The 26,730-nt window shown below is 39.3% G+C and overlaps 1 protein-coding gene across 2 annotated transcripts in view; it reads left to right on the top strand.

The window, feature by feature from the left end:
• Positions 1-274: 274 nt before the first annotated feature.
• The window catches only part of LOC121509108 (vasorin-like), a 55,078-nt gene continuing 28,622 nt past the window's right edge, over positions 275-26,730 (top strand). The window contains exons 1-2 of one of the 2 annotated variants that reach the window (XM_041786341.1): positions 275-515; positions 13,814-14,076. The gene's annotated coding sequence lies outside the window, so the exon portion shown is untranslated. The remainder of the gene's footprint in view (positions 516-13,813; positions 14,077-26,730) is intronic. The other variant, XM_041786340.1, reaches the window with a different exon arrangement.

Raw genomic sequence — 26,730 nt, forward strand, 5'->3', positions numbered from 1 at the left:
CTTTGTTTAGTGAAAAAGAAACTAAATATTAAAATAGTTGCTGCTGTCAGGTAAATTAGAGAGGGGTCTCACACTGCTCCTCAGCAGGGGTCCTCCAAACTTCTACACCCGCCCCTGGAAGCATCTTTCTGTCTTGAATGCATTTTACAGGTGCATGCTGCCTCGGGGACGCGCACAGCCGCGCGCTCCGGCTCCACACAGTCCCTCCCACTTCCCTCAGCTTGTTTAACTACTCGCCTCCTTCTCTTGAATGAGCGCTATTGTTGCAGAGTCTGTGCGCTCCTGAACCTCGGCCGGAGCCCGGTGTCCACCTCTGACAGACGCAGCGGACTGACTGAGGCTGCACTGATCCACATTCAGGTCTGAACTCTGTGAGGACTGGAAACCTGCCGCTGAGGAAGACAGGACGTTTATTTCTCTCGGTTTGCATTTGGAGACACGCCGATAAAGTGGATAAAAAGTTTGGGTAAAGCTGCTCGGGCGCATTCCGGCGGACTTTGGATTACTGTACCAAGGTAAGGTTCTCCTGCGAGTTTTAGACCTGAGTTCAGCGCAGACATGCTTTTCTCCTCACTCTGCACACATCTGAGTAGACCTGTAGCCATGCACGCTCCTCTGCACACATGAGAGGGTTTTAAAGCCTTTTCCACGAACCCCTCTCCTCCTCGTGCTTGCAGACTCCAGATGCTGTGTTATCGATTCCAGCCTCACAGTTAATCGGTTACTCTGCAACAGTGACACAGTGAGAGGCTCTGATAATTGATCCAGCCTCCAGCTTCTCCGGGGGCTTTAAAAACTTACCCAGCGTGCTTCGCATGTGAAAGCCTTCCCTTGTGGAACGTCTCCTCGCATTCCTGTACCCGGCGCACGGGTCACTATCTCGGGTCAGGATCAGCCGCGAGACGCGCTCAGAGGGAGGCTCCGGACAGAGACACAGTGAGTGGAGTGTTTCCTGTGGAGAAATGTGGAAACAGGATTAAATCTTATCGGGCTCGTTGTCTCGGACCGTGTTTGTGTCCCATGTATCTGATTAGAGGTCGTTATCCGCCTCTGCGTGGGCTCTGTCACCCGTGGCTGTTTGCTTTCACCTCAGATTAGAGACTTAAATCCGTGTGTGATTGGCTGCTGATCTCTGGAGACTCATCATCATACTCCCACTGGGATGTGGAGGCTGATAGTGGATTTAAAAGTTTGACTTTAAGGTGTCTGGATGTAAGGTTTCCCTGTCAGGATGCGCCTCAGTGCGCGTAAGTGTTGCGCATTGGTGCAGTACAGGTGGTTTCATGCAGTCTTTGATGATAACATCTTTATTATCTTCATAAAAGCTCTATAATTAGCGGTTTAATTCCTCTATCAGTCATGTAAAGGAAGAGAGAACCTCTCTGAGCCAAAAATGTTCTGGTTTCAGACTAAAACTTGTGGAAATGGCATCATTCTGTCTGCAAAAGTTGTGCACAGTATAGCTGAACGATTTGCAAAAATAATCTAATTGCATTTTTTTCCCTGCAATATTGCGATTTAAAATGCGATTATTTAGGTTCCTCATTTTTCTGTTGTTCAACAAACATAAGCAGGAAATCATTCTATATTATAACAAGATCAATATTAGATAAGTTAAACTAGGGCTAAATTTAGAAAACAACAATCTTACTGTGATTTTGGCTCACATAGCGAATTGATATCAGTTGCTTTATTGAAGGGGATGATTATTTCTCAGATTATTCTAATTTTGATGAAGAAAAATAAATGCATGAGCAAGAAAAGAAAGACTTTTCTAAATAAATAAATGAATAGATACTTGAAGGTTTGAATAATGTATAAAGAAGTGATACTCAATGTTATGATTTTGACTTTTCATTTCATGCTTTGTCCTTTTCAACTCCTAATTTTAGATTTTTAATCCCATATTTTGAACTTTCAGACTCACAATTTAAAATTTTAAGTCATATTTTGACTTTTAAACTCATGATTTCAAATTTGATCTCATATTTTGACCTTTCAAACTTATGATTTAAACTTTCTCCTCATATATTTGCTCTTTAAAAACATTATTTTTCTATTTTCAATATTGTATTCTGATCCTTTAAACTAATAAATTGGAATTTTTACCTCAGATTTGAGCCTTTAAACTTATCTTTCTAATTTATTGAAATTCCAAATGATTTCTCATCAGTGCTGCTTTTTTTCCCTGTATTTCATCACTGATGAAAATGAGGTTGACAGTTTAAGGTTGTGTTGACCCTGACCCTCTCGACTGCTTTTTGCCCATTTTAGTCACTTTTCACTCATTTTTTGCCATGGTTTTGCCACTTTTGGACCATTTTATGCCAACTGTAACTTGTTGTGATGTCACTTCTCACCCATTTTTTTCTACTTTCTGACCCTTTTTACCCTTTTCCTCCCCATTTTCACCCCTTTTCACCCATTTTTTTTTGCTTTTTGACCATTTTTGCCACCTTTAACTTGTTGTTATTGCTACTTCAAACTGTTTTTGCCACTTTCAACACTTAGATTGTTGCTCTTGCAGATGTATTTTTCAATAATTTGGCTCTTTGGTTGAGCAGGGTTGAGTAACACTGGTATAAAGCATAAAAAAAGAAAAAAGATTGCATCAAACTGGTATTTTGACACGTTTCAGGTTAGAGAAATATTGCACAGTCTGCTATTTGAAAATTGCAGCATGCCATATTGCGATTTAATCTAATTTGTGATTAATTGCCCAGCTCTAGTGCATAGCAGGTATGGTTGGATAATATGTAAAGTTTCAAAAATAAATGGATCCTTTCACATTGGATGAGACAATATCATCCATACTTTTGATCTGAAATGACGTTATCTGTGTGCTCCCCATTGGTGGCTGTAGAGGCTGTTTTAGTAATCTGGAGGCCCCAGGCAAAGACTAAATGTGATCAGTGGAAGTGGAGAAATATGTCTAAGTTTCTCTTGCCTGCTGCCAAAGCCAGAGAACTACTGGACATACCCAAATATAAATTTTACTCAGCAGCACTCACTCATCAGCTTGAGCATTGTAACTTTATCTCAATACAGTTAAATGTTTTAGCATGTTTCAGTACATGGTGCACATCTCACCTCACAGTATGCATCAATTTATTATTCCAATATGCTTATATGGATCTGCTTAAGTCTAATTGCTTGATCTGAAGACATTTTTGGTCCTTTTGAGGTGCTTGCACCTTTCTGTATCTGTCCAGAGCTCCTCCCTAGAGACTTTATAGATGATGGTAATCTATTCTGATGCTTTTTGAAATTAATCCTGGCCTTTTAACAGTCATTTGAGACATGTATGTCATTATCTGATGCACATTAGGATTATATGCTGAGGACCCTAAGAGCACGAGTCTGCAGGCAACTGCCTAAAGATAAATCTGCCTGTGGTTATCACCTGTAGGGGGGTGATAATCTTAACCTCTTATTCTTTTACTCACACCTCCATAATCAGACCTCTGATCTAACAGGCACTCACATAAGTAAGAGGAAGCCTGCCTTTGTGATGCATCAAGTCATTTTCTGCAAAATTATCAAAAATGTTCTGAAAATTTGACCTTTTTTTTTTGCTTGTGTGTTTCCAAAACTTGTGCATTGACAGTGATGTTTTTGCACGGAAGAAAAAGCATGTCATCTTCTCTGGGAAACAGGCATTTTTCTGTTTTATTAGTTTTTATTTACATGAATTCAAACTAAAAACGGAATGAAATCGAATAGTCTTTGGTGCTGAAATAACTTTGATACATGATAAATAAAACACATGATTATTCACCTGCACAGTGATTTAGTAGAAACAATTTGATTCTGCATAAATAGTGAACTCGTGCCACTTTAAGGAAGACAAATGTAAGGGGGTTGCTGCCTTTTTTTGTTATTTCAAGAAAAAAATGTTTTTTTTTCCAACAAAAAAGGAATCTGCAGAAGCCATTGTGCTCTGGGAGGATTTTTTTTAACATCTCTTTGATGCACGACTCCTGGATTATTCCTGTTCATGGAAAAAACTGGAATCTGCAGCTTTAACTGAATTATTTGCATGTACACATCACCCTGCAGAAAGATGAATTTCTTAGTAGAGGGATTGATAAATTGTGCAGTAACAGAATAAAAGGGTTGTTTAGAAGTAAGAAAAGAAGCTCAAAAGTGTAGTTTGAAAATTCAACCACCAGGGGGCTCACTATCAAAACAATAACAAAAGATAAGCAGGAATTAGGGAATGATTACCTGCCTCACCCTGCCGTGGAAGTGAAACTGAACTGACACACGTAAGGCCTCGCTTTCAATCAAAGAATCAATATTATCTTACAGCCAGCATGTGCTGTCATCATATTACTGTTACTGTCAATGCTGAGACTGAGTAATGTTCACTCTTAGTGTCAGCAATCAGTGTCAGTGCATGCACATAAGTCCTGGTGTTGCAGTTTAACTCATGTTGGATTAACTGGTGACAGTCCAGGCAGGTGTGTTTTGCTATTGAGGGCTCTTGTCTTCCTTTAAAATAATGTTAAATGTGCAGCCATGTCGTTTGTTTGCCCATTATGAGTGTCTGCAGAGACAGTAACACCACAGTTAGTGTCTGCAGAGTCACAAAGTTTTGAGTGATCAGTGTTTCATAAGAATAAATTATTAGGCCAATGTCTGATATGCTTATAGGTGCAGATTCATTTAGTCACTACAGATATTTATATATGTAGATCTGACCTAAAATTTTATTTCTTAGTGCCTATGTCCATAGCTGGCGTTTTAGCTCTAGCAGCGCTTATTTTCTATTCAAAACCAGTGTAGTAAAAAAACAAAACTGGTTTTGTTGCTGCACTCAAAGCAGTCACAGTTGAAAACCTTTCAACTGATTGAGCAGCGCTGCACTCATCATAGTCTCTTCTCCCTTACTTGCCAATCAAAATCAAGAAGGGGCGGGACTTCTGACAATAGCTAAAGAGAAACTGGCTCGTCTTTTTTTAAGGGTAAGGTTTTTAGGTCTGCAGAAGGGCTGGGCAGTTAACCGTAAATTAGATTAAATTGCAATATGGCATGCTGTAATTTTCAAACCAAAAAAGGTATATTTCTTTTTATTATTATTGTATTTCTTCACCTGAAATTTATGTTAAAATACCAGTTTTAATTTTTTTTTTTTTTTTGCTGCTGAGATGTTATGCATGCCCTTTCTTTTTTAAAATAGTCCACAAAAATCCTACCTTCTTGATTTTTGTACTTTCTTCTTATTAAATATATGAATGACAAAAACCCTTCAACGTACCAATTCATATCCAGTCTGCAATACGGGTCAAAATCATCAGAATTAGATACTTTTAAAGAATTGTTCGGCCCTTGTTAAGGAATAAAAGAAAGTTGAGGAATAATTGCATATTAAATTGCAATTGCAAAATCGGGGGAAAAAAATCGAAATTAGATTATTTTCCAAAATCATTCAGGCCTAGTCTGCAGCTGCAGCCTGTGTCAAGACAGGATTCCTTTACATTGTCTGCATGCCTTCTGTGTGATATTTCCTTGGAATAAAGAAATGTGAAGCACATAGAGCCACTTTAAAACAACATTTTTCTACCGAGGAAAGCAGGAGTCATTTTTTGTAACGTAGCAACAAAGAATATTGGTGTGAAGTACGGCTATGGAACAAGGCCCTTCATATGCTCTTTAAGCCATAAGGATCAACAGGTTACAAAAATCAGCGCATAAAACAGTCTTTAAAGTTGAAGGAATGAGGAAACATAAAACTCCACAAACTTATTTGAACATATAGATGATAATCAAAGCTAACGTAGGCTGATATTTTGGCAGAAATTTTAATGTCTGCTAATATCTTTTCATACCAAGAACACATGCATTAGTATATGTGACTGTGCAGATGTGTCTTCTTGTTGCAGCCAGAAACAGACACATGTCTGACTGTTGTGCTCAAACACACGCAGGAAGTAGATTGCATGGACATGCTTGGTTTGTAAGATCTGTGTGTGCTCATGTTTGGCTAAAGGCAACACTTACACATGTCTTTCAGTCTATATGGCATCACTTTGTGGAGTTTTGATAAGTTTTGACTGCATGTTTCGTCATGGCAGCTGCCTCAATTAGACATGTTCTATTGCAACAGGCAATGGTGTGACATAGGCACATTCATTTTTTTATTGTGCAGAAATTCCACCCACTGTCCCTTTGAAAACACCTCTCATATCTCTGTACACCTTGGTACTTTATGTAAATCTGCACATGGTGTTCAGACCTCAGAGCAGTACATCGGGGAGAGTTTGTATTGCACAGCTTCAGAGAAATCTAATAACTCTGAGCAGTGATATGCAGACCATGAGCCGCTGTCTTCACCTCACATTGCACCCTGCTTCCTTCACTGTCTGTGTGCTCTGTGGGGAGTTTTCAGTACAATAAGAGCTCTCCAAATTAATATCAGTTGGTGAGCAGGGAGAAAAACAAACGCAGCATGGAGTTGGAGTTTGGGAAAAGCAAAGAGAGGTGGAGAAGGAGCGATGGGCCGAGGTGCGTACGGCCGAGCGGGAGAGCAAAGCAAACATTCCTGACTCGGTGTCTCAGCAATTTAATTAAGGTTTTTGTGAGATGCTGCAGCAAGCACCTCGAGGTGAAGGCTTAACCCCACTCCCTCCCCTCCCTTTTTTTTTTTTTTTTTTTTTTGGCTTGGACTAATCCCAAGGGTCAGCTAATAAGTGCTCAGGTCATGCCACCATGACAACTAAATAGGGGTGAGCCCAGAGGAAAGCTCTCCAATCAGGGAGTTAATAACTCCATGAAGGAAGTTAAGAGGTACAAGGTGACGAGGATGGACTGAGTCCTTGTGTCCGTGTGTGGAGAGATGAGGGTTCACTTGTTATCAGCCTCACCAGCTCAAAGCTCCTCCTATAGGGCTGGGCAATATATCACATTTTTACAGGCCTAATGCTCAGGGAAAAGACAGGAGGAAAAACTACTAGCCATCGATCATTAAAGGATCTATTGAAATGCTTAGTCTGAATTTGTAATTATCATTTTAATTTTTGAGTATTTGTATAGTAAGTACAACATTATATTGACAGGATTAGTGTTGGGTCACTTGTTGTTATTAATCGTCAAAAATGGCAAGCTTAGAACAGCCTATCACAGTTTTCTATTTATAATTAACAGAACAAAAAGCCAATCATTTTTAAGGATGTCAGGGTGGCCAATCAGATTTCAGGGGTGCCCTGGTCAGAGCAAACTACCAATGGATCCTACTAGGGCTAGTAGTTTAATTCAAGGCACAATGTGGCACATGTTTCAACTCAGTCTTCTTCAGCATTCAGAAGACTGAGTAGAAGAAGAAGTTGATGTGACTGCAAACCTGTAAACAACGGCAGCCGGTAAAAAGATTTGCATGGATTTAGCTAATGATAATTTTATCACAACTGGACATTTCTTTATTAAAATAAGAGCAATAAACCACAGTGAAAAGTGAGCATAAGATCATAGAAAAATTACCGTACAAGTCTCTCTGTGTTCTCTTCTTTGTAACTGCACCTGCACTTTAAAGTTTCATTTCTCTCCTGCTGCATTAATTTAGCTTAGCTTTAGCAGCTACAGAGTGTACAGCTGCTTCTCTGACCTCTTTTAATGCTAAAGCTTTCTTGTTTGACTCATTGCGGCCCTAAAACAAGTGGACTGAAATAATGTTTAAGTTGTTACAAGATGAATCGCTGCAGTGCTGGACTCATTCAAACTGAGTTGATCCAATGCAGCACATTGTGTGAGATGCCCTGAAAAGCAAGCGGACTAAAGCCCCAACAGATTCTGCATTTTTAGTAATCTTGTAAGTTTCACGGTGCGACATGGATCTCACATGACATCAAGTTTGATGTGTGCAGACTGTACGATGACAAGTCGTCCATTTTTGCCACCAGTGCTGTGATAAATAATGAAGCAAAGCAACAGTAAAGCTGCTTAATGGGCTTAGAAAACATCTGGGATCAAGCAGCAGTCACACTGTGAGACTGACGTCCTAAATTTCTAACACTGTCAGAAATTTGTCCCAGGCCATTTTTAGTTGGAAGACAACAATGCGGCGTAGGGCGACCTTTTTAGAGCCACAACCACCATTGGTCATCTTCTGTCTGGGACGGCTCAAAATTGCTCAGTGTCTACCAGGCTTTAGACTGACTTGCTGACTGCTTTGCTAATGTTGGCATCAGTTATGCATTATGTTTGCACCACAACACAATGCATGCATTTAAACCAGTGAAGATCGCTAAAAACTATTTTGTGTTTGTTTATTGCTCACCACTAATCACTGTCCAGATTTGGCAAATGCAGCAATGGGAGCAACATGGGGTTAAGTGTCTTGCATTGCAGGGTTGAACTTTGACCTTCCAGTTCAGAGATGACCCACTCTCCAGCTAAGTCACAGTTGCCCCAAAGACGATGTGAGCAATCTGTCTGATGAGTCAGATTAAACAAATCCACCTACTTTTCTAAATGTTGCCAATTTAATGGTGCAATTTATATAATTTTCTCTCTCTATTGGTAGAAAATGTATAAAGATGGTAAAGGTTTTTGTACTTTTTCATACTACTAATCATTAAATTAATGAAGATTCAATCATTTTGAGAAATGTGGCATTTAAGAGTTTAGAAGACTTCAATATATAAAAATGCTTTGCATGCATGTTTTTGTGCAACTAAAACAGTGTGTAGGAGATTATCTGCATTTTTTGAAAATAAAAAACTTTCCACTATTGGATGTTTGGAACTCCTATTTTCTTACCAAAGTCTCAAACTGATTTCAGTGTTGTTTGACTTTTATTAGAATCATATCATATAAGTTTGGGTACATTCTGTACTCATCTGTAACAATATTAAGATGGTATTTTTGGTTAATATTGCCCAGCCCTACCTCCTCTCAGTGGGATTTAAGTGTGCCTCGTGGTGCTCTGAAGTTACACACACTCCCTCACTCACACACCCTCCCTCTGGGTCACATTTCGGTCACTGTACCACTGCTTGGGTACACTTTATAGGGAAATAAAATCAATGACATAACCAGCTGTTTTTATTTTCCTACACTTCTAATTGCTTCCTGAAACACACTATGAACAGAGGAGATCTTTTCTCTTTGTTTCCAGGAACAAACCAAACCATCTCCCTGCTGTTGTTGCTGTTCTGTGACTCCTCTCCGTTCCTCCACATCCAGTGTGTTTGAAACGAGCAGCTGTGACATTTTTACAGCGGCAGAGAGGCTCGCTTCAGCCTCACCCCTCTGCTCTCCTGTTCGATCTGTTTTCCATCATTTACTCTGTTTTTGCTTGTCTGCTTTCTTATTAGTGCCACATTTACTCCCCCTCAAAGTACAAGACTTCAAGAATAGTGTTTTTTAAAGACAAAGGAAATATCCCACTCAGCTTTGTGTGCTCCTCTTTGCATTTTCCAGTCTCATGTTGGCCTAAGTAGTTTTCTTGTTATTTCCTTTCAGTTAAATTTGCACATAGCCACATGTGGAGGAGGTCTGGACGTGTCCCTCCTCCTGCCGGTGTACAGATGTAGCATTGGGGTTGGGCTGGGTTGCTTGTCAGCTCATTTGGGAGCGTTTAAGGAAGCGGGGACCACGCAAATGGAGCAGACGTCCAGCGTCAGGCCTCCGACTGCTGATAAATCATCCTGCTCGGTGCAGTCATTGTGCTGCCGGCTGTTCCCCCTCCTCCTAAACAGACTGACCCGCTGCTCTGCAGGCAGACTGAAACCATTTACAGTGACATGCTCCGGTGTATACGGAGAGTTTGTTTCAGTACTGTTTTTAATGAAGAACTTTCTTTCAGAATACGGTTGCCAAAAGTTTTGTTACTTTGCATCTTTTTGGTTGCATGGGATTTTTCTGTTTCGGTTACATTGATTGTTCCAAAGACCCTACTGCAGAAAAAAAACTTGCAGAATCAGGAGTAACGAGAGGATTTGATCAACTTTTGCTTCATTAAAAGCTAATCAATTGAGTCATTTGACCAGATTTGTTGTAATGGACTCTGGCAGCTAGCCTAATAAGCTGTCTGGTTACTAATATAACTCTTAAATGCCATCGTTTTTGTGCTCCTGTTACAGCCTAACACCTAAGTCTCGCCTAAAGCAACACTAACATGAACCTGCTAAACATGCTGTTATTTAAATGACAGCAGTTAGCATACTGCTAAAAGTGGTTTCAGTTTTCAGCACATAAAAGACTCCCATTACGTCTTTACAAGTCTCCCCGACACACAAGGAACTCTACACTTAAACTCCACAACAGGCTGAGACTGAACACTCACCAGAGGGAAACTTAGACTTTCCTAGAACTCACCCCCTCCTCGCCCTCCGCTTCACCCCCGGGGAGGGTTTAGGGGTTGCGACTCCTTTACTAACCTGTGAAGCGTGTCTCTAAGCACCTTCCCCCCCTCGTCCTTGCTGTGTGTTGTATAAACACAGCGGTTCAGTAGGAAGGTAAAGAGCGTGACACATATAGACTCCTCGTAACATTCCTCTGTGGTACCAGGAGGCACCGGGGCAGACAGATACCTCAAACATGTTGGATTACACAACATACAAATACCAGACTGGGATTATAATCCTCATATCAGCAGCTTCTGATACAATGTATCCCCCCCATACAGTGTGAAAGAAGCATGCATCTGTTGTTGCATAGATTTGAGGGTGTTCTCAATACCATTTAAACGTTGACATGATGCTAGTCAAAATTAAACCATACTGATACCTCAAATGCACAAAGTCATAGTGCAATTTAGACAGTGCTTTCTATTACTGGTGGAAGTTTTGGTCTGGGAAGGTTGTATAGTTGTATAGTCTGATATCCTGTGGCATAAAAAAAAGTTTTGAAAGTATAAAGTACCATGAGCAAAAAAAATCATAATTTTAGAAAAAAATTCAACCTTACGTCCAGATTTGAGAGATGTGGTGAAAAGTTAAAACCTTTCCATATCAAACTTAATGATAACAGTTTCTGTTGTTATTTTAGGCCCTGCGACATGCAGTTAAAGGCTAAAATATGGCTAAACTGTTGTATTGTTAAAATCTTGATCTGCAAGATAGTTGTGCAAATGCGACCTGCACCATACATTAATTACATACACACTGGCAGCACACACCTAGAGCTTTAACATTAATGATCAGCATGTCTGTGCTGTCAACAGACTCTTTATTTGCTGGAAAACACTCACTGACTGGCCTTGCTGAACTGAGTGTCTGCCTGGAGCATCATGCCGGTGGATCTGTGACAGCAGTGACATCATCTGTAGCCCGACCATGTTAACATGCAAGAGATACACCAAGGCATGCACTGTGCAGAGTCTGTCTGCAGACCTTAATCGTTCATCTGAAACATCATCTCTGTCAGAACAGAATAACCTTAACAACATATTTTCAGTTTTAGATGAAAAAAAAACAACTTTATTTATAAAGAAAGATTAAAAAAACAACCACATTGCAAACATAACAGACTAAGAAACATTTCATGGATAAAATAGAGAAAAAGGTCAGAGGTCTAATCAGGGATTAAATTATGCACAGGTCCATTTAAGAAGTAGTTACATGAACGGTGGCTCGCTTTTGCTTAGCTATAAAATATATTACTTAATAAGCCAATGTAGCTGAGTTAGCTGAAGCAACATGAGCTTTAGCAAATGTAGCTAACTTAGTAAAAATGTACAAAACGTAGAGTTTAAGTGGCTGCTTTTTGAGTTTAGCTTTAGCTATGTTAGCTATGTAGCTTCACTATCTACATAGCTTAAGCAGCAAACAGGTTCATACGTTTTCTGCCGTGGAATGTTTTTATGGAGGATGAGCTTTTTTTCCTGTAAGCAGACTGTTTAGTTGGCTTTATTAAATGTTTTCCAATCAGGTTTTGCAGGTCAGGTTTTTAACTTTTAACATCCTAAGGGCTACCTTAACCCTTACTCTTGCCATAAACAAAAGTTTTATTCAGTTTTATTTGGAAAGTTTTAGTGTGTATTTCTGTTCTGAAAGGTGTCTAAGATGGCTAAAGCTAGCATAGCTATTCTAGCTACGTAATTCATTTTACTTCATAAGATAATGTAGCAAAGTTAGCTGAAGCAACATGAGTATAAGCAAATGTAGCTATCTTTGCTATGTAGAAGTTGTAGAGTTTAGGTAGCTGCTTTGTGAATGCAGCTTTAGCTATGTTAGCTACGTAGCTACACTATCTACATAGCTTAAGCAGCGTTTTCTCCATTTGAATGTTTTCATGGAAGATGGGCTTTTTTCCTGTAAGCAGACTGTTTAGTTAGCTATATTAAATGTTTGTAATCAGGTTTTGCAGGTCAGGTTTTTAACTTTTAACTTTTAGCATCCTAAGGGTTACCTTGACCCTAACTCTTACTATAAACAAAAGTTTTATTCAGTTTTATTTTGAAAGTTTTAGTGTGTATTTCTGTTCTGAAAGTTGTCTAAGATGGCTAAAGCTAACATAGCTATTCTAGCTACATAATTAATATTACTTCATAAGCCAATGTAGCTAAGATAGCTTTAGCAAAATGAGCTTTTGCAAACATAGCTTAAGATAGCTGGCAAAGTAGACAACATAAAACTTAAGTAGCTGCTTTGAGAACTTAGCTTTAGCGATGTAGCTATGCTATCTACATAGCTTAAGCAGCTAACAGAGCTATGTAAGCCATGTTTTCTACATTAGAATGTTTTCATAGGGCAAGCTTTTTTCCTGTAAGCAGACTGTTTACTTTTAACTGATAACATTTGGTTTAACCCTTACCTTAACCCTTACCCTAACCATGATCAAAGTTTAATCAGATTTTATTTTGAAAGTTTTAGCATGTACTTCCCTTCAAACAGAGATGGTTTCTCAGATGAACGCTCTGTGAGAGTGGCTGCCAGAGATGTTCAGTCTGCAGCCACACCCCTCTCCAGTCGTCTGACTTCTGATTGTATTAACAGACTTTAATGTGGTTGAATCATAGAAATTAGAAAGCCCACAGTTTTGGTTCTCCTTAAACAACACAGAAGTGGCAGCATGACATGCATCAGATGACTTGGCCAACATTGCACATCTTGCTACTCACTATTGTATGTGCACACATTTTCATCGTAACTTTGATGGTAAATCTTGATCCTCTTCTGCAGAAAGAATTGTCTGCACATTAAGTTCAGCTACACAATATTTTGATATTTTAGTCTGCTTTTAGCCTGCTGCATGGTTGTGCAGGATTACCACTGTCTCCTCACAACAACAGGGTTCTGGTTCGAACCTTTCTGTGTGGAGTTCCCATGTTCTAACCATGCTTACATGGGTTTTCTCATGGCACTCTGGCTTCAAATCACTGTTCAAAAACCTGTTTATTTGGTTAAATGATGGCTAATTGTGTGTAGGTGTTTGTGTGAGCATGCCTTGTTGATTGTCTCTGTACGTCTGTCGTGTGATTGACCAGTAATCGGTCTAGGGTGGACTCTGCCTTAGGACAAATACCAGCTGGGATTGTCCAAACACAATCAGTTTTAGCATTACATACAGTCCCTGAATTTAACAGGAAGTACTCCTAATCTAACAGGATTTAAAAGATAATTTTATGTTTTATTGGGACTCTGGGAAGCAGGGACTGTTCAGGAACAATATGTAAAGCCTGATATTTTATGTCTTGATACCTTATCTGACTAAAGTCTAAAAGATGAAGCCTCCATCCTTACAGCAGCCCTAGAGGGTGAGGGAGGTGTGCATATGAGCTGGTCTGGAGGTGTGGGTGTGGTTGATGAGAGGAATCCCACCTCTATATCCCCCCTCTTTTCCTGACTCCTTCTCTTTTTGTGTCCTGAAGGCTCAAAGTCTGGCAGTAGACCCTCTTTCATCCCATTCAACGGCCCTCATTCCTCTTGAGGTAGACAGAGGCCTGAGGGGCCTCAGCCAGCTCTTCAAAGGGTGCAGGTCCAGATCCTCCAAACAGGCCAAAGTCACAACAAGTGAAGACAGGCGCCGTTTGACACACAGGAGGAAACGGGCCGTGTTGGTTACCATGGACGCGTGCTCTGCAGTCCACGCTCTTGTCGTGTGTGTCAGGACGTGTGAGATGGTTGAGCCGAGGTAGCCTCAGGTGTGAGTTTGAGCTTCTGTGTGTCTGCACTCAGGTGAACATGTGGTGTCATGTTCCTTTTGTTATGCAGACACTGCTGTTGTGCAGCAACAGAGCTGTTTGTTTGAATCATAACTACAAATCTAGTCAGCATTTTAATGCAGATAAAGGAAAAGTTAAAAACCAGGTAGGTGATGGCAATGATGGAAACAAGAAGGTCCTTGTTTCCTTCCAAGATAAAAGCAGATTTTTATCCACACAAGAAGAAAAGTCCCCCTAACTTAAGATAGCACAAACTGCAAAGAAAAAGCACAACAATGAATATTTTTTAGACATATTTTAGGGCATTTTATGCCTTCATTCAGAGTGGACAGACTTGAAAACAGGGATGAGAGAGTGGGGATCAGACGTGGGAAAGGAGCCATGGGCTGGAACAGAACCCGAGCCGACAGCATACATGGGGCGTGGCCAGTGGTGTAGTGCAACTGTTATTAAGAGTATAACACTTCTGCACACACCACTATACAACTGGCAGGCAGTCTGTGCCCCTATAAGAAGAGTGATGTTTTTTTTATGGAAAATCTCTGAGCTTGATTGCAGCTAAATGTGGACTCCTGTAAACTGCACTCTTCACATTAAAGGGCAATCATTAGGCTTAAAGGAGTCACTTTGTACATGCACTCCTACATATTTCTTAATGTATAGCAGTGTTAAACAGTATATTTTACTGCAGAGGCACTTTGAGGCTGTCTCCTAGCTCTAAGTCATGCTTTCACACCACACTGGTGTTACTTAATTATAAATCTGAAAGTCAGCATCTTATAAAATCTAAATTATTGCAGCATTGTTTTTTGTTGTGCTGAAAAATTGGAACTAAAATAAAAGAGAACATTTTATTTTATACACAAATAATACAACAGTAAGAACTGGTTTACACTGTAGACTTAAACATTTGTGTTTGGAATGCAAAAGGGGAGAGATTTTAATATTGCTGCTTCGGGCCATAACCTTCTATCTCCAGAATCACCACTTTTTTGGGAAGAGAAAAAAATACTTCATCCATTTTCTATACCCCTTATCCCACTGGGGGTCACAGGGAGGCTGGAGCCTATCTCAGCTGTCATTGGGCGAGAGGCAGGGTACACCCTGGACTGGTCACCAGTCAATCACAGGGCTGACATATAGAGACAGACAACCAGGCACACTCACATTCACAGCTACGGCCAATTTAGAGTCACCAGTTATTCTAATGAGTATGTTTTTGGTGCTGGGATGAAGCTGGAGAGAACCCACGCCATACAGGGAGAACATCCAAACTCTGCCCTGACTGGGAATCTGACCAGGGACCTTCTTGCTGTGAGGCAACAGTGCTAACCTCTGCGTCGCCATGCAGCACTCAGCAAACATACTGTATATTTTAAAACAATTCAACAGTGAGTGTTAATTGTCAGTATTATGCTTGACACTTTTATTGGTTTTAATTGTGTAAAACCCACAGAAAGATGTAAAAGGTGATCTAAAGCAGTGGTTCCCAACCTGGGGTCTGGGACCCCCTTGGGGGAGCGCCAAAGATCTCAGGGGGGGCACGAGGCTTTGTTTGCTCGGAGGTTGTCAAAATTAGATTTGCAAATATTAAGTAAAATCACGATAAAGCACTTAATAAACAGTTTATACAGTGGTCTTTTGGTAAGGAAAACTTGTGAATAGCCATTTCCTGAAGGTTTTATCAATGAAACAATTAAAGGGATGTTAATTTTTGGCAACATATGAAGCTATAAGATTTTTTGTAAAAGGTCTTGGGGGGGGGCTCAGCTTAACTTTGAAACAACTGGGGGGGCTCCAAAGAAAACAGGTTGGGAACCACTGATCTAAAGCATTGATTCATAAGAGAAAAGAGAAATGGAGATAGAAGGTTTTGGCCTGGCACAAGTGATAAGTAATTTAGAAATTGATTAAAGGAATTTAACTATTGAAATGCAGTGATTTTAAGACATAAAAGGTCTAGTTTGATTTGGATGTCAGCAGTAATTTAAAAATAAAGTTGAGACAGTGTCATGTTTGCAACTCTGTTTCACTGCCTCATCATTAAACAACATATTGCAAATATTTTAGGAAAGTGCAGAGCTTTTGTTATTGTGAGAGTAGAATGTTTGACCTTTTTTATGTAGGATATTGGTTGTTCAACAGTTAAGGTCTCCTTTGTAAAAGTATAGGACGGCTATTTCTCCGACAGTACATGCAGTTAGACGTTTCATCACACAAAGAATGTGTGCAAAGTTCAGGCTTCTAAAAGAGGTGGGGTCTTACATTTGGATAGACTTTTATTTGAAGTTTCATGCAAGAGTGTCTTATGAATCATGGCCCCATGAAAAGATACAGACCCCTATGCCATGGCCCAAGTCACCTCTGCACAACTGCATTTTAAAACACACGGTATTTATGAGGCAGAACATTTTGCCAGCCTTAATATGCATTAATGCTACCAATATTTTTGTACAAATTAGACAGTGTTTAGGAGTTTGTCTGCAAATTTTGATAGGTAATAATGATGAACTTATCAATACTGGTCTGTGGTATCAAACAGGCTTCAGCAGGATTTGATTTCTACTGATATAATGGGAACCATTTATCATTTGTATTCAGAAGAAATATCAAGTTTTATATCATGCATCACCTTTCAGCTACAAAATATCTAGATTGGTCCATTTACAACAGCCCTAGCCAGATGTGACTTTAATCGTAATAAAAACAAGAAAAGACTGTATTTATACTAGAAAAGAGTGATGAAAGTTGTCTCTATGTTGGTAGCCTTATAGTTCAATGAGAGGAAATATTACTGTTGTACTTTTAGGCCCCTGTCAGGGCCTTTTCTCCCCCGTACAGCACCCCTGGTTTGAGAATATATGAAAATAATCACATGGTTTTAATTATTAAACTCTGAGAGAAGCTTGGATAAAAGTCTTGGGAGTGGTGATAAAAACATGTAAACGTATCAGACTGAGTGTAACTATGGAAAGAATGTGGAATGAACTAACACTGACAAACATGATGTGTATGTGAGGAGTATCGGGGTGAGCTGGTTCAATAGCTTCATTTGTTTTTTCTGGAAGTGCAGATTCTGATCGCTGACCTTTTTGCATATTTGACACGTGTTGTGGAAACCTGGCAGCAGGCTGTCAGGACCTTACAGGGCCTCTTTGTTTTTGTGATCATCCTCAGTAAGACAAATGAGTGATTAAGATTTTATTCACAGTCTTGTAACTCTTTGATTAGTAGCTACAGTAGTGGGTGAGATTACAATGAAAGGCAGCAGCTGCTTTTAAAGGATTAATGACTGATAATGAGTGTAATTAGCCTTTAATTTGAAGGTTCATCTCATACACGTCAGATGATTTATTCAAACTTACATGAGAGTTTAATCTGATGAGAGAATAACTGAACCCTAATGGTCCAAAAGTCAGAGCAAACCTCTCTCAGCAGAAGTGTGTCTGATGAAGATGAATCACAGCTTTGTCTGCAGGTGTGGCACCAAACTCGTCTCACAACAAATCAAACCGCAAATGTTATCACCCACCTGACTTGTTTTAGTCCCCAGTCAGACACTTTGTGTTTGTGAACAGTGATGATAAGTGAAGCCTTTAGTCATTATGCTGCAGTATTTATTTGTCTGTATGTCAAGTCTTTCCACAGTCACCTACAGATATTTTGTAATATCCTTAAATTGGCCAGTTTGCTCACAACAGTCACAGGGAGGGACTCTGATATTGTTTGGCATAGATCACATCCGCTAACAATGAATATGTGATATTCAAACAGAGGCAGTAATGACTCATAGCTGTTGGTAAGATATGAACTACTGTGACAGAAAGGGGAGGGATGAGGGATGCAGTCAGGGTAGAGTTAGGCTTTCAAACACTGAACTCTCCTCTAGAGTTGTCATGAAACCAAAACTTGAACTTTGATACCGATACCAAAATAAGTATCACAATACTTGCAACTGAAACAATCCTGGTTTGATATTTGATACCTAATTTATGTATTTGTTCGATGTAAAACTATGAGACTCTGACTTTACAGAGTTTATTTTCAACTATATTTGAGTAGTGTCAAATATCATGAATATCAGGGCAGCTTCTCATTTGTGCTTTGGTGTTATTAGTTGATTTAATTCTATATAAACATTTGATTTGATAACATTTAATACATTAATTATTAGGTTTTAGGCCTGCCTGTTATTGCAGTCAGATTTATAATGTCATGCTGTGCAATTAGATAATAACTAGGGCTGTCAAAGGATGAAAATCTCAATTAATCTCAGGATTCCTGTAGTTAATCGCGATTAATCGGATCCATTTTATCCTATTTTTCAAAATGACTTTGCTACCAAAACGTTTCTTGTGTCGTTTTGGATTTTTCTACTGACTTAACCTACTTCCTGTTTGGAAACAGACTAGAACTTGGCAATAAATTGAAAATTAGATTCAATTGCAGTATGGCCTGCTGCAATTTTCAAATCGCAGAAGGTGCAATATTTAATTTATCTGAAATTTGTGTCAAAATACCAGTTTAAAACTTTTTTTTTGCAGAGATGTTATACATTACATATTGTGCAGTCATGTGCCATGTTTTAAGAATAGTTTACAAAAAAATCCTACTTTACTTTTTACTTTACTTTTTTGTACATTTTTCTTATTAGATATGAGAATGACATTCATACAATAATTCATATCCAATATGCAATACAGGTCAAAATGATCACAATTAGCTATTTGTTCAAAATTGTTCAGCCCTAGTTCAACCTAACATTGTGTTTGTTATAATATAAAATGATTTATTGCTTGTTGGGAAGTAAACAAGATGAGAAACTTACTAAATAATTGCATATCAAATCGCAACTGCAATATTCCCAAATTGTTCAGCCCTGATACAGACCTGCTTTTACTGGGAGACTGAGGATTTCAACACAAAATTAACCACAGAATAAAGGACTTGATATGAATCATAAAGGAAATACAAGGTGCAGCTGACCTTTGACTTAATTTGTTGCTGCAGAGAGACACTGACATGGTCTAACTACAGTGTGCTAAAAGGGCCAATCAAGCATGACATTAATCATGATAAAAAAAAAAAAATGTAGTGCACTAGTTGAGGACCTAGATCAATCGCGATTAATCTTCACCATCCTAATGATTACATAAAAGGCTGAAGTTCTTTTTGTATGAAATGGTACTTGAGAGGTTTGCAAAAATGTCTGCATAAAGGCCTGTAAGTTTGCAATAGTGCCACTACTGCAAGTTGTAGAAGTGCCTTGATTTGCAAAGAAAGAAAACTTCCATTGTTTGGAAAATATTACATTATTTTGAAAGTTTGAGTCGTATCAATTCATAACCAAAGTTCTCACAAGACACTTAACGAATACGGCGGTCTAGACCGTTCTCCCTGATATATCATCATACAGACCTAATGTTTATCAGCATGAGCTCAGCTCTAGCAGCATTTAGCATCATAACATTGGCAAGGAAAACCTTCCCTCTAATGGGCAGAAACCTGGAGCAGAACCAGACTCATGTTGACAGACTTCTGCCAAAGCCATACTGGGGTTGTAGAAGGGTAGGGGGTGGAGGAGAAGCTGGAAGAGAGAATAGGGTGATGCAGAAAGAGGGACAAGAGAAACAACAAAACAATGGAAGACACGTTTATGACTATCATGGCTACTGAGTCATCTTCCACTTTGTAGGATATGGCTATAACATCAGGAATGATGGTAGTAATATGTGAAGAACCTCAGGTTTTGTATTCTTATCAAATACTTAATATTTTGTGTGTTTCGAGTTGAGAAAAACACAATTTAAAACTATCATTATTCTCTGCATTTCTTTGATAACCAAGTAAGTGGACTCATGATTCCAGTTATTGAATTATACCATAATCTCAATCACAAATGCTGTACTGCCCATAATAATTGCTACCACATCATGCAGCACTACTGCTCATAAATGCTCTGATTATTCTATAAATAAAATATATTCTAGAAGTCTTTGAGCAGGGCATTTCCTCTAAAACACTGCTACAGTTACATATCACGTTATTTTTATAATTTATCCTGGGCTTAATGTTTACTCTGGACACTGGCTAGCCAGCTAACTTTATGCTAACTTTTTAATTCTCCCAGCTTGCTTCATACTCTACAGGTTAGCTGCACTAGATTCACATTTGTCCTACAAACTGTACCGAACAACAGGAAATTCTAGTACTGCACTGCTTTGAATAAAAAGTACAGAAACACTTCTCTCCTCCATCGATCATGAAGAAGATTTCTCTCCTATCTGTCCCACACATTCCCCCACATATCCACATTCACACATGCATGCACACACCAACACAGAGTCTTCCTTGGAGGCCTCGCTGCAGCTGGCAGAGGATTAAGAGGTCAGCAGTCAGAGGCGGGGACCAGTCAACCCACAGACCGCGACAAGAAACTGACGAAGCAGAAGAAACACAGGCAGGGAGAGGGAGACGAGCAGGGCGAGTGCTGAATCACAGTCAAACGTAGAATCCAAACAACCAAAATAAGAGGAAATCAAACCTCTCGAAGTGAGTTAGTTCTGTGGTTCACCATGATTGGAGTTGGCCTGAAGCCGGCAGTGTGATCATGTTTGGACCACCTCTGAGAAACAAACAGATAAAACTGCACGTTCAGGCTTGTGTGAGAAATTCAACTGTTAAACATTGTTTTTGTCACAATGAGTGCAGGTAAAGGTCACGACTTCAATGGTCTTCTCTGAGAGCTCATAAGGCTTTAAAAGATGGGGTGTCATGAGGTTAGCTGCAGTGATTTAGTCCCAAGTTACACATGTTTGTGGTCTCATTCTTAGAGCATCATTAGTCAGCATTAACACATGAATCAAAATGAGGTTAAGGTGTGAAGATAACAAAAAACACTTAACTGTTCCCTTAATGAGGTTACTTTCACAAGGATAAAAACTAAAACAAAGCTCATAGGAAGTATAAACGCTGTGACGTTAGAACCTGTGTCCATAGCACATTTTTACCCTTGAAGCATAAAATGTTTATTTTTTCAGAAAAATATCACCAAGAAAACAGGAAAACAGCGTCAAAGAATGTAATCCTTAAAACCCATAAAAAAATCCATCCATAAAAAACTAGAATAGCACTTGGAGAGCACAGACCTCCGCCATTAGCCCTATCTCCCAATAGTAAAGAATCCTTTAAAAAATTTCTGGATCCAGACGGTGATCCGGATCAGTCCCAAAATCTAATCAGTTCTTCCCTATGCCATTTCGTACATTTCCTGAAAATTTCCTGAAAATCAGTCCATAACTTTTTGAGTTATGGGGCTAAAAATCTAACAAAAAACAAACAAACCCTGCCGATCACGTAACCTCCTTGGCAGAGGTAATAACAGAGCTAGGGCCTAAGACAGTAGAAAAGGTGGAACAAAACAATGGAACAGGGGAAAACACGCATGTTTTATAGAGTCTCATAGACAATTTGGTGCAATTTTTTTCCCAGGCACACATCCGCGACCCACCGAAAAGGACTTCATGACCCACTTTTGGGTCCCGATCCACCAGTTGATAACCACTGCAGTATACCATCCATAGATTTTTGTGGTTGCTTCCCATTGGTGGGAATTCTCTGAGACCGTAACTTCACTCATGGCGCCAAAGTGTCTAATGCCCAAAGGCATTAGAAAACTCTGCACATTACAGGATGATTGTCAGATAATTTGAGCACATTTACACAAAATAATACTTAGAATGATTGAGTACTGTTGACTTAGAGCTAAAAATATTTTCTATTAACTCAAAAAAAATCAAGCTGAAGAGACTATTTCTAATTTAACACAGCTCAATTATTTCTAACTACCTTCTACTTTTAGATTTTACAGTGAAAGACAAAAAAGTATGTTTGATTTAAAAAAAAAACAAAAAACAGTGCACTTCAGTTCATCTTCCTTGAAATGTGTCAGTTCGTCTCCAAAGGTAGGACTTCTCTAAAGCGGGGTACACACATTAGGATTTTCTAGATCTTAAGAGATTTTTTATCTGTTAGAGACCCCATACATGAAGATAAAAAACAATCAGGCATTGAACAGTTTTGATCATACTGTGTGTGTGTGCTCCGATAATCTGAACACATCATGATTCTGTCCCACCACCAATCTAGAATCTCGTCCTCAAAGCCAGAAACCTTGTGTGATCACACGTAATCTAACAAGAACGATAAGGAAGAAACATAGCAACAACCGGAGAACACAACACGCAGCATGGAAAAGGACATACAAGAAGAGGGAATGATGGTGTTCTTGGGACTGTTTTTAACGGAAAAATAACGAACTAAAAAAAGACCATATGATACTTCAGCAGGTCAGCCATGCTTGTTTTTATTTACGCCTGCTTCCTTGTTCCTCAGTCAGCTCGCTTCTTGATTGGCTACATTCCATTCCACGTCACAATTCCAGAGTCATGACTCAACACATGAAGATTTTTGGTCCTAAATATTGAACAAATTTAATATTTACGATTGTTGGCCCTGACCGTTTTCGGAGCCAATTATCGGGACAAATTCCCGCTTAACACATCTCAGACCACAGGATAATCTTATAGGATGATCTTATAAGACCTAAGATAATCGGGTGTTTGCCGTCCTTGGTCCGGAAGGGGGAAAATCAGGACAAAAACAGCCCGATTATCTTTTTGTGTGTACCCCGCTAAACTGAGACAGTAACTCCACTAATGGTGCAAAAGTGTTTAATGGCTAAAGGCATTCTGGGAAACTCTGCAGATTAAGGGATGATTGTCAAATAATTTGAGCACAATGACAAAAAAAAAAAAAAAAAAAAAACACTTAAAATGATTGAGTACGGTTCACTTAAAATTAAAAATATATTCTATTAACTAAAATAAATAAATAAATAAAAATAGAGCTGAAATGGCTGTTTTGGATGTTACAGTTAACCCAACTAATTTTTTAAACAACCTTTTACTTTTCAGTTTTACTGTCAGTAACTTCACTCATGGTGCAAAAGTGTCTTACCCAAAGGCATTCAAAGCTGAGATCTAAAGGTGCATGCCCTTATAGATATGTTAACTATGCGTGTATTTACTAGGGGTGCAACGATACACAAAATTCACAGTTCGGTCCGGTTTGATACGTTTTTGTCTTAAACGGATTTGGATTTGAAACATTCTAACAACACAGTATCAACCAAATACATTACTGTATTATTTGGGGGTGCTACACACTCAGGAAGGCCCATCATGAGCCATGAATATTTTCAATGAAGCCCCAAACTACTAAAACGTCCACTCACCTGCTCCTCTCTCAGCTCCACCTAAGTCAGCCTCACCTTTACACAGGAAACACTTGGTGTTCTTCACAATAAAAGAAGGTGCATATATATCAGTACTGGTATCGGCAATAGTCAGTTTGGAAATATTGGCAAGTTGGATGTTACAAAACATGAAGAGATGGGACAAATCACCCATGTAATTAAGCGTATACAAATAAAACTGCTGTGAAAGTGAGTTTTTCTTTGAATATTTTATGGCTTTGTCTGACTCCGCAGTGAAGAAAAGAGCAATGAAAGGAAAGCAGTATATTTCATTGTTGTGGCCAGCGGTAAGTTGGTGTTTTGTTGGCTGTAGAATTGGAACTCATATTGCAATATGCAGAAATGTGAGAATAATTGCACCAAGCAAACAACAGAAGACTTCAAACAGCTGTGAATGTGCTGTATGGACACATTAAAGTCATTGCTTTGAGTCGCCAAGGCAGACAATATGAACATATAGCATGTTTGTGGAGTGAACGTTGTGCGTCAGTAAACTCTTGGCCTTAATGAAACAGCTTTTAGTGCTTTAATGTTGTTAGTATTCGGGTTAAAGGTCCAAAAATTGATACATTATAAAGTAAATTGGATTTAACAGGAAAAATTAATCTTTCCCACTTATCAAAATGTCTATCTGACTTTAAATCTCTCCTCTGTGAGAGGATTTATTGTCCCAGATGAAGCATATCTGTCCAAACTGTTTCACAGTTGACTCAGCTCTTTCCACTTTCTGCCCACTGAACCCAGCATAGCGAACTGTGGCTGTGGGCGAGCCTGTGGTTTTCTTTTTAATTTGGACATGTTATTCACAGATGAGAAGTGAAAAGCCACTTCAAAGAGATGGCAAGCGGATCAAAAGTTACGCTGCAGCGGCTTTTTAATCCACACTGCCAGAGGGGAGATGGGAGATTGGAGGTTTGACAGGGCATGCTACTGTAGTATCATAGCAGAGATTAAGGTTTACATAAAAGCACATTAATATCAACACAGCTAAATTAGGGGGAGGATAAAGACCAGCAGATAGAAAGAGTGGTACTTCTACTTGTGTTTTTGTGCTAAAACTTAGCATTGTTGTTGCTAGTTTGTCCAGCTAGTTAGCAGCAAGCTAGCAGCAGTTTTTCACTGTTTAGAGTTCCTTAAGTTACTCTATCCTTTATACAAGTGTCTAAGAGTTTTACATTTCTCCTTTACAGTTAAAATGTCACTTTAAAATCTACATGCTGCCATGTTAGTGCTCCTTAGCCTCTCCATGCCTCTAGTATGCTGCTCCTTTAATGCTGGTGTTGTTGTGATTAAACATGAACCAGGACCAAGTCATGACAGAGAGCATGCTAGTACGTCTGTCAGTGCTATGTGGTGATTGTGATGCAATTAAGGTCTTCAATTAATCTGCTAAATTTTAAAAATCCCATTAACTCCTTTTAGACCCACCTTAGTTCAGCAACCATCGCAAGACAGTAGCTCGTAAATGGCCCAACTTCTTGGTTAACTTTAATTGAAGTGAGAAATATTCTTTAGGTATTAACTACCGGATACAACCAGTACATTTGAACACAGTTAGGAAAAAGTCAAATTAATGTGCTAGACTGACTAAAACTGGACTTTTAAAATGCATATCAACAGGTCTTTGAAACTGCAGCTGGAATAAATTGGATTTCTTAAAGTTTGATTAACCACCTTGAAATGTAGTTAGCTATTGATCTTCTCCTGCATGCACACAGCTCAGCAGGGCCCAAACTTACAGTGGCCGAGAAGGGTCATAACACATGCAAACGCCGCAACACTTGCATATTCTGAAAACACCTGCATCGATTTTACAACACATGCACTGCAAATGCCAAAACACCTGCAAACTCAGAAAACACCTGCAAACTCAGTAAACACCTGCAAACTTAGAAAACACCTGCGAACTCAGAAAACACCTGCAAACTCAGTAAACACCTGCAAACTCAGAAAGCACATACAAAATCAGAAAACACCTGCAAACTCAGAAAACACCTGGAAACTCAGGAAACACATGCAAACTCAGAAAACACTGGCAAACTCAGAAAACACATGCAAACTCAGAAAATGGAAATGTTTCCAGGGGACCATAATCAATGACGGACCCACATCCTGTTTACGTCAGCCAAAACAGAGTTATTTCCAAAGAGGTAAGTGTTCTTTTAAAAGACTTATCGACATCTGATACCGATGGTTTTGTGTATTACCAATTCCAACATATTAAGTCATTGTTCCCATAACGTATTCGTCCATGCAGAAAATTGTTAAACATTCTTCAAATGTTGTTAGCCTGAAGCTAGCTCGCTCCCAGCCACTAAATAGATGCATTATCGGCGTTTCTTCATTGTTGTCCCTAGCTGAGTGCGCCGAGCGCACCGCACCCTCTACACAAAACCATGTGTTTCTGGAGTTTGCAAGTGTTGTGGTGTTTGCATGTGTTGTGACCCTTCTCGGCCACCGTACAATCTGGACTAGGCAGTCGGCGCATGCTCCGTAGTTACCATGACATAAACCATGATGCCAAAAATGCATAGCATTGCAAAAGTCATGCTTTTATCTGGCTTCAGGTATCACCATAAGCTAGCAGATAGTGCCTGTTACAGCTGGTTGATATGGCCTAAAATTATTATTTTTTTGCCTTTACAGTACTGGTATTATATTATCTTTGACAGTAGTGGAGCTATACCTCCTGAGCTGGAGCTCGACTTTATGCAATTGCACTAAATATTAGGGCATAACAGAGAAAGGTGCGTGCAATAATGTAAGAGACATTCTGAGTGATTAGAGAACACCAAATATTACTCTTGTAGTTTGATACCTGCTGAACTCTATTAAAGTTTGACCATCTAGACGGTGTTTATTTGTCTCTGTCTCTTTCGTGTAATCAGTAGGCGCATTAGTGATAGCTGCTAGCTAAACCAAGACTCTCCACAAACACAGACAGACCAATGCAAGTCCAAGACAAGCAGTCAGCGGGTCAAAATGCTGCAGGAACGCTGCTCTGTACCTTTAACGAGGCCAAAACACACTAGACTGTTACTCTCGCTGGAACAGATGGGACCAATTAAACAAACTGAGGCTGCAAAGATTGATGGAGCATTTTCACAGCCTCGTAGATTAAATTAAACTTAATATATCTGTGTTGGGTTTGATAAAGTTGTTGGTTATTTCAGAGACTTCTGGCCTTCCCTGAATTTCCTCTTATTAAAGTGCGAGTGCTGCCATCATTCATGGAGGCTGGAAAGGTTTGAGAGTTTGCACATGTGAGGACTTAAACAATGTTGCAACTCCTACAGCTTTGAAAAAG

The sequence above is a fragment of the Cheilinus undulatus genome, linkage group 4 (genome assembly GCF_018320785.1).
Source record: "Cheilinus undulatus linkage group 4, ASM1832078v1, whole genome shotgun sequence".
Taxonomy (NCBI): domain Eukaryota; kingdom Metazoa; phylum Chordata; class Actinopteri; order Labriformes; family Labridae; genus Cheilinus; species Cheilinus undulatus.